Genomic DNA, 9,589 nt, shown 5'->3' with positions numbered 1-9,589 from the left:
ATTACTTCCTTTTTTTCCGTACTTTTTCACTTTTATTCCTGTGTGTCTTTCTTTGTTTTGCTACTTTTACCACAACAAAACTCTAATCACCTAATCACAATAAGTCCATCATCAGCACTGTCTTCATCTTATTTTCCTTATTGATTTGAAGGTGCCGCAGTCTGCATTCAGATGTTCACAAGTTCACAAATCAATCATGCTCCTCTATCCTCCTCCTCCAGACTCCCCCTATCCATTTCCCTCAAGGCAGATGGATGGATTATGGTGAAAAAATAAATGTTGTCTTCGTAGACGAGTCCCCTCAGGTGGGACTGAAATAACTGACTGACTACATGCTTGCTGTTTGTTGAGAGACCTACTTCTGAAATTTAAAGGAGAGGCTGCCCTGTGGGCCCTCACTTTCCGAAGAAGATGCAGACAAAAAGTAGAACAGGTAATGAATAATGAGAAGATGGCATGTTGCAGTGGACAGCAATGGCTGTCTGTCTCTGTTGAAACCAATTGCTGTTTGTTTTTTGTGAACAGCGCAATTTGCCATGTTTTGAATATACCAGTATTGCAGGTTTTTGGGGGATTCTTTGGGGGTGTTCTAGATTTGCGGTGCTGGGTCGGGGGGTCTGGAATCACTGCTGGCACAGTCTAATGTTGATTGCATTTGTAAAAAGTGTGCAGGCAGAAGAGGGCGCGCAAAACTTATTGTCACACCAGGATAATTGGGAAAACATAACTGTAAGTCTAATCAACAGATTTGGCCAGCAACCCCAGATTCACATGAGAAAAAATAAAGAAGCACATCAGGGATTCCTGGGCCCAATAGGGCGAAAAAAAAGGATCCTAAATCAGGAAATCAGAAAACTACAAGGAAAAAATCCAACAAAGGCTGTAAACACCAAACGACAAATCCATAATCTAAGGCAAAAATATAAAAAAGACATATGGTCGGCAAAGACAAAACATCAAACTGCAATTTGGCTACAACTACTAGAAGCCAGCAAAACAAATAACAATCGGAAATTCTGGGCAGAAATCAATAAAATAGCAAATGGAGCTGCCTACGTCTTTAATGCAACCATACTACAGGAAGACTGGATCCACCATTTAGAGCAAACACAAATGACCAATTCCCAAGTAGACCATCCAACATAGAAGAAAAACAAGAAACAAGAAGTGGACCAAAACTTTGGTGAAAATTGGATCACGTCACGACAAGTGCAACTGATCCTAAAAAAATTGAGATCACAAGGTGCACCAGGCCAAAATGGCTTGCCAAATGGACTCTTTAAACATGATCAAGCGTTTTGGGCTGAATACCTTACCCCTTTGTACAACAACGCTTTTCAAACAGGAAGCATCCCCCCCCTCATGGAGAGGGAGCATCCTGCATCCAATTTACAAAGCAGGCGCACGAACAGACCCAGCGAATTATAGGCTGATAGCGCTTATCGACGTAGAGGCCAAAGTATACGCATCCAACCTTCTGCAAGCACTGGAGGACTGGGTCAGCTCCAACAACATTCTGCCAATTACCCAGACGGGGTTTAGGCCAGGAACTAACACATCATGCAACCTGTTAGTGCTAAACCTCCTTGTCGACAGTGCAAAGGCCAAATCAACAAAACTCTATACCTGCTTTGTCGACTTAAAAGCGCCGTTTGACACAGTCCCAAGGGAGACCTTGTGGAAAAAGATGGATAGCTGGGACATACCATCAAAACTGTTACAGGCCATCATTGACTTATACACATCGACCTGGGTCAAGATAAAAATAGGCAATGGTGACAGAACAACAGAAAAAATCCCCACCCGAATTGGCCTCAAACAGGGATGTGTCTTGGCCCCTACCCTCTTTAATATCTTCACCGCGGATCTGGACAATAGCATTGCGGAGAGTGAAAGTGACCCCCCCAAGCTAGCTCAGCACAAAATAAGGAGTATACAGTATGCCGATGATATCGCTCTTTGCAGCCAGACCCCCTTGGGATTACAACGCTCCATCACAAGGCTGTATGAATATACCCGTACGCACGGGCTGCAACTCAATTACAAAAAAACAAAAATTGTCTGCTTTGCATCACGACCAGGGCGGCAAAAATTCAAATGGCACATTGAGGGAAATACGATAGAACAAAGTCCCTCTTACAAGTACCTGGGAGTACTGGTCGACGCAAGATGGACTTTAAAAGATCAACTACTGCACAGAAAAGTTCAGGCCAATAAACTACGCTTTGCTTTAAATCTACTAAAAACAAAACTGAATTGTCCTTCCAATTTACAACTGTTGAAGGTGATCGCAGCAAAATTTTTGCCATCGATCACGTACGGCTCAGAACTATTCAGAGGCAAAGACGCAAACTTCCTGAACCTCCAACAGTCAGTGCTGTTCAAACACATATTTCAAATTCCGAATTCCGCCTCACAAGCGCAAGTACGCCTTGAATTTGGGCTATTAAATCAGCACCAAGCCAGACAAGCGGCAATACTAAAAATGTGCTGGAAATTAAGAGCAGCTCAAGAGGACACGCTGATGGGTCTCTGCTGGATTGAAATAAATAAACTAACAAAAGGAAAAGACGCATGGATAACAAAACTTGAAGAAGGTCTGTCAAAACTTAATATGCAAGAAGCCTGGAACACCGGTCATACCTTTGCGACCTACAAAAAAGCAGCCAATGGTGCAGCAAAACTAGAATCCTGGATCACTGACAAAGCTGTACTAGCAAAGAAAAAACACGGCTGGATGGTACTTGCAACATATGAGAGGTGTGTTCCGCAACCATACTTAGTTCACCATATTACACCATCTACACAACAGATGCTCCTACGAGTACGGCTGGGAACTTACATCTCAAAAGACCAGACCCCTGCATGGAAGCAAACGTGGCCAACACCACTCTGCAGACTTTGTGGTCATGCAGAAGAAACTTTGATTCGTCTTCTGTGCATTTGCCCAACCCTCACAACCCTGAGACGTTACTATCTCTTGCATATATTCCGCTCATTTCAAGTTAGAACATGTCGGGCGTCAGTTATGCTAGCACTGAACAGCCAGCAGCTGCAGACAGCCTGTAGGGCCACCAGATTTCTTCAGAAGGTGAGCCTCCTAATAATGAAAACTGAAAAAATGGCGAACAATGGTATCAAATCAAAGGATTAAGGATTACAAAAGACGCCGATTTCAGCAAATGTCACAATTGTTTTATTCTTTTATCTTTTTTCTTTTAAAATAGAGAGTAAATGCAGGTCTTCATTCATTTTTCATTTCTATGATTTTTTGTTATATTCTCTTTGCAAATTTTGTAAAGGTTTTAATTAACTATATACAATAAAATATTTACTTACTTGCATTTGTTTTTCAGGAAATCCATGGTGGAAAAGGGGAGTTAAGGCCTAGCTGCACCGCGTATTTGGACTGAATTGAAGGTAGTAGGCCCATTTTTGCTTTTTGCCTGTTTGGGGGTGTTCTGCTTTTTTGCAGGTGGCTGCAGGGGTCTGGGGCCATTGCTGTGAATGTCTAATACAGGATAAAAGTGGTTTGGACAAAATTGGAGGTAAAAAGTTTTTTGCGATTTTGCTGACTTGCTTGTCTTTGAGGTGCTGTTTGGAGGGGTTCCGGGTGTTTGTGGGTGGGTTTTGGGGTCTGGGAGCACTGCTGGGTATGGATACTTTTAATTGCAAGAGGGTTGAAGCAAATCCATGGTGGCAAAGGGGAGTTAAGGCCTAGCTGCAGAGCGCGCGTGGAGTGATTTTGGAAATTTGCCTGAAAATTTCTAAGTCCCCATTTTTGTAGTTTTGCTTTTTGGCTGTTTGGGGGTCTTCTACTTGTTTCCGCCTGGGTTGACGGGTAAGGGGCCATTGCTGGGAATGTCTAATACCGGATAAAAGTGGTTTGGACAAAATCGGAGGTGATATTTTTTTTGCGTTTTTGCTGACTTGCTTGTCTTTGAGGTACTGTTTGGGGGGTTCCGGGTGTTTGGGGGTGGGTTTTGGGGTCTGGGAGCACTGCTGGCACAATCTAATGTTGATTTCATTTGTTTTTCAGGAAATACATGGTGGTAAAGGGGAGTTAGGGCCTAGCTGAACAGCGTATTTGGACTGAATTGAAGGTAGTAGGCCCATTTTTACTTTTTGCGGGTGGCTGCAGGGGTCCGGGGCCATTGCTTGGAATGTCTAATACCGGATAAAAGTGGTTTGGACAAAATCAGAGGTGAAAACTTTTTTGCGTTTTTGCTGACTTGCTTGTCTTTGAAGTGCTGTTTGGGGGGGGTTCCGGGTGTTTGTGGGTGGGTTTTGGGGTCTGGGAGCACTGCTGGGTATAAATACGTTTGATTGCAAGAGGTTTGAAGCAAATCCATGGTGGCAAAGGGGAGTTAGGGCGTAGCTGCAGAGCGCGCATGGAGTGATTTTGTAAATTTGCCTGAAAATTTCTGTCCCCATTTTTGTACTTTTGCTTTTTGGCTGTTTGAGGGTCTTCTACTTGTTTCCGCCTGGGTTGACAGATCTGGTGCCATTGCTGGGAATGTCTAATGCCGGATAAAAGTGGTTTGAACAAAATCAGAGGTGAGAATTTTTGGGTTTTTTTTGGCTGACTTGATTGTCTTTGAGGTGCTGTTTGGGGGGTTCCGGGTGTTTGGGGGTGGGTTTTGGGGTCTGGGAGCACTGCTGGGTATGGATACCTTTGATTGCAAGAGGTTTGAAGCAAATCCATGGTGGCAAAGGGGAGTTAGGGCCTAGCTGCAGAGCGCGTTTGGACAGAATTGAAAGAAGGCCGAAAATATTCACAGTATGAGATTTTCCATTTTTGCTTTTTGCCTGTTTGGGGGTGTTCTGCCTTTTGTGGATGGGTTGGCAGGTCTTGGGGCATTGCTGGGATGGTCTAATACCGGATAAAAGTGGTTTGGAGAAAATCCATGCTGAAAAGCGTTAGCACTAGCAGCAGGATTGCATGTGTTTCAGGGTGTTCTACATTTTTGCAACTGAGTGCTGGGGTCTTAGAACACTCGTGGGAATGTGTAATTTTGGTTGCAAGTGGTTTGAAGAAAATCCATGGTGGGAAAGGGGGGATTTGGCCTAGTTAAAGAAAGTGTTTGCCACTGTTCTTAACTTAGGGCTTGTTAGGGTTAGCAGTATTGTATTGCATGTGTTTGGGCGGGGGTTCTAGATTTTTACGACTGGGTGGTGTCTTGGAACACTTGTTGGAATGTGTAATTTTTATTGCAAGTGGTTTGAAGATAATCCATGGTGGGAAAGGGGGTTTTTGGGCATAATTTCTGAGTGCCTTTTGGCCCGATTTGAAATTAGGCCTCTGCGAGGTAGCAGCAGTATTTTGCATGTTTTTGGGAGGGTAATGTGGGGTGTTGTAGATTTTGGGGATTGTCATCTCTGAAAGTGACAGTATAATTTTTGCACTACACAGCGTGCCTTATATATTTTTTTCTCCGAGGTGTCTTTAACACTTACTGTTGTGTTTTTCCATCATCAATTACAGGCAGGCTTTTACCCTGTGCCATCGATGTACTACTCAGGCTTACAATTAGCGATCCGCAAATCCGCATCAGGCAGGCAGTGGACAGTGTGTCTGGACACCAAGATTGATCGACGGAGCATCCAATGGAATGAAGGAATACCGTGAATAAGAGGAATGGCTGGATGCATCAACTTCACAAATTCAACGGGACAACTACAAAAAACAGTAACAGTATCCAAAATTATCCTTATCTTTTAAATTATATTCTTGTGAACTTGAACTTACTTCTACGAGTATGACTCTGTGCGCTTGTTTGATCTCTGCTTCAAATTCATCCCTCCAGCTATTTGATACGACTATGCTATGTTTAACACTAATTTAATGTTCTAAGTGTTTATTCTCTCTGAGGGCAGAGAGGCAAGTGAAATTGCATAATGACTGCAGCCCTGTACTGTCAACTTGTTTCTTCGTAGTTACTAGTAAGTTGCAGTAAGTAGTAGTACTACTTTTCAGTAACCTAGCCATCCATTTAGTACTGGCATGTAGTAGTGCACTTCCTTTATGTCCCTTTATAGATTTATCAATATCTTCTAATCCAAAGATTTTTTTCTCTTCATTTGTTGTTTGACTGTCCATGCTGTTTTCTTTCCTCTCTAACAAACTTTCCCAAAAACCCCATTCCAATCCAATTTTCAAACCCTAACCCTCTTCCCCCGGGCTGTGTGGTATTTCATTGAGGTGTGACTGACAACAACAATAAATTCCACACACTTGCTGGGGAGGATAAGGTCAAAGCAACCAGAAGTTCAGACAATCAAATGCTTAATGCTTACCTTACGTTGGCACTGCTTAGGCTACAATTTAGGGCACTGTTCTGTACTGTACTATCTATTGTACTATTTCTAATGCTACGCCCAGGCCACTCAATGTTTAATTTCCTCTTTTTTTCCAGTGTGTACCACTACTGTAAATACATTTACATTTTTATTTTTTATATTTACTGCTACCAGCACAACAATGATATTGCATCCGTCGAGGATTCAAGTCAACAACCAACCTTAATCACCATTTGCAATGCATCCAGCCCTGGTGCTACCCCGATTGTCAAACACAAATCACAGGTAAGATAAGCATATTGGAGAGGTAGTAGAAGAATGGGCTAGGAGGACTACGTTGGGAGGAGACTAGGAGAGCAGAGACTGACAGTACTACTAGTAAAGTACGTAAAGTACTGTAGTAGGGCTACTAAATTTACTAACTCAGTTACTTGCATTTTGGTAGATTTCAGGGCTAGATGTTTCATTCCTGCTGGTAAGTTTGAAGAAAACAAACGTCCAATAACCACCGCCAACCCCCACACAAAATACTATATGAACGCATATACTGTGTTTTTGAAAGAAAAGTAATTATTAGAAAATATATATTCGTGTTGTTTTCAGCACAACAATAATAAAATAAATTACCCGAACTCACCCCCCTCCCGAACCCAACCAATGTCAAAAAGTCCAAAAGTCCCCTTTCCCAAACACCCAATACCCACCCCCAACAGTCTTTAAAAAAGGGGCAAGGGACAGTCACTTCCTCCGGCGGCGTAGTTTGGCAAGCTGTTGCTGCTTGTCCCGCTGCTCTTTGTGGAGGTCCCGGAGCTGGCGCTGATGTTTTTGGGCCAACCGTTCCAGGTAGTCCACTCTTCTGCATAGCCGGCGCACACGAACCATCCAGGATCTGAGGGGGCTGATGTTGTTGCTGCTGTGCGGCGGCGGCGGGAGGCTGTCAGGCCACGGCTCTGTTTCGCTGGAGGCTTCTGGCTGGTGGACCCGGGGCCAGTGGAGGAGGATGTAGATGTTGATGTCGCCTCATGCTCCCGAGCCCACAACTGCCGATACTCGGCACAAATAGCCTCCAGCTTATGGGCCCTGGCCCGTACAGCCATCTCCTTACGGGTGAGCTTTTTGGGAGTAGCATCTATGAATAAAAAAAGAAAAATACTGTAGCCAATAGTCTTTAACATAAAGTCAAAATAATTCAACGGAAGGTTGACACTCAGTAACACCAGCAAGTAGCAAACACAGTATAACATGTTGGCATGTATCTTTCCGCCATCAGTGTAAGCATGTGACACTGTGAGTTTCAGGAATTCCACTAGCAGCACTATAGGTGGAATCACTACTACATACATAGTCAGAGAGTACTAAAAAAAAGGCCTTTTTTACTTTTTTTCTCTTGTTTTGCAAAATAAATTACTGGTACTTGAACTTGTGGTAGCCGCCATAATGGCAGCTCACTCAGCTTTCACCCAAGAAATACAGACACAGGCCAAGATGATGCAGACTCGCAGTACTTTAAGCAGTACATGCAGGTGGGGATAGGAATGTCTTACTTTTCTATATGGGTGGCACTGCCACTGGCCATACTTCATCCACTCAGCCTCTGCTCTACTACATCATACACCTCTGCTATTGACGAGGAGGATAGAAAGATAACATCCAGGCTTCCAAAGTACGTCTATGATTCTTCTTAATGTCTCAAATGTACCAAAATGTATTTTTGTCAACAACCAACTAACACCCTTTTCATAATATTTTTGAAACCGCCGTCTTCTTTCTTATGTTGAATTGCATTCAACAAAACCATTCTTTACAGTCATAAATATTAAGACTCCCTCGTCCTTCGTTTCACCCTTCTTTAACTTTTCGTTCTTCACATCCCTAAACTACATCTGATATGACTTGGCTTCACAATAAAAATTTGCCAGCTGAGTTGAAGTGAAATAGAGGGGGCCGTTGGTTAACAGAGAAGTACTGCCGCTAATGCTATTAAAAGTCAAGGTTGACTGTCTTCTCCGTGATAGCGCAAAAAGTAGTTCTAAATTAGTAAATGTTTTTGACAGTACAGTGTACTTATAGTAGTGTACTGTGTACTACTGTACAGTACATCATACACTCCTTTGCGAGCCTACTCAAAAAAAATTCAATAAGTAATTAACTTACCACCGTCCGCTGCTGCTGAGTCTTCCCCCCAGCTCCTCCTGTTGGCGCCGCCGCATCCAGAGTGGACCCCTCCGCACTGCTGGCCCCGGCACTGGTGGTCATCTGTGCCGCATCAGATGTTTTGACGTCTAGGAAAAACATGTCATATTTTCAGATGCCATACACAAACCCCTATTTTGTCTCGTAATGGAAGAAAATGTTACATAACAGTTTTTTTATTACCGGGATTGAAAAAAAGTAACGGTTTTAGGGAGGGTGTTAACCTTTTATATGCTTATTCCATTAAATGCTACACTTCTTCTTATGACAACTGATGAATGCTTCCTTAACGTGCACCATTTTTCTCATTACAGAAAGAAGATTCCATTGCCCTTCTGCCAGACGATTCACCAATTACTACTAAGTCATCACCAGCAGTACTTTAAGTACTTTAAAGAAGTTGGGGGCTCCCGCACAGTTATTCTAATAATTTCATGTGTCTGTTAACTATTATTAAGTTTGAGTCATACTAATTTCATTCATGGGAATGTTGTTTAAACTTTAACGTCATCTTCATCCATCAGAATACTACGGTATTAAAATTAAAGAAATAATGTTTTCATTTCTTAATTGAAAATAAAACTTTAAAACTAACAAACACGGTGTGGTTTTTGTTTACGAGTGAGTGAGCGGAAAGTTTTGAACTACTGCACTTGGCAATCATGTTTCAGTGACTCAGATAGGCCGGGACTCGGAGGTAGTCTTCTTCTGTTCTTCTGGGTCGTAAAATCATTGGTCAGACATTCTAGATAGTCGGTCAGGGGATTGGGGGTTCAACTTCTGTTCGGACTGAGGTATGTCGAAAGTCGAACTGCACCTATCATCAACAATGTCCTATTTATCTTGTCCGTACTTCTTTGTGTGCAGAATAGTCCCTAAAACACTAGCGGTATGGGATGTGCTCCTCTCAAATCAAAAAGGCAACTGCTACCTTTTACTTGGTGTAAACAATGACATTTTGTTGTTGGAAATTGTCAAAGCACTTACATTAAGAAGACTGGAATAGACAGCAAGGGCAAACCAGAGGACTGCACTTAGTGCATAGAGCTATTTCTGTATCAGAGTTTTGTTTCACACTGTTTGCCGAATGGGCAAG

At 42.7% G+C, this 9,589-nt stretch overlaps 1 long non-coding RNA gene across 1 annotated transcript in view; it reads right to left on the bottom strand.

The window, feature by feature from the left end:
• Window positions 1–6,702: 6,702 nt before the first annotated feature.
• The window catches only part of LOC147730591 (uncharacterized), a 45,730-nt gene continuing 42,843 nt past the window's right edge, over window positions 6,703–9,589 (bottom strand). Inside the window, exons 4-5 of the long non-coding RNA XR_015308591.1 lie at window positions 8,455–8,582; window positions 6,703–7,429 (exon numbers count right to left, since the gene is read on the bottom strand). This is a non-coding gene — a long non-coding RNA (uncharacterized LOC147730591). The remainder of the gene's footprint in view (window positions 7,430–8,454; window positions 8,583–9,589) is intronic.

This window comes from Lissotriton vulgaris, chromosome 2_1, assembly GCF_964263255.1.
Source record: "Lissotriton vulgaris chromosome 2_1, aLisVul1.2, whole genome shotgun sequence".
NCBI classification, from domain to species: Eukaryota; Metazoa; Chordata; class Amphibia; order Caudata; family Salamandridae; genus Lissotriton; species Lissotriton vulgaris.
Note: the sequence above shows the minus strand (reverse complement) of the source record. Positions and strands in the feature narration are given on the sequence as shown.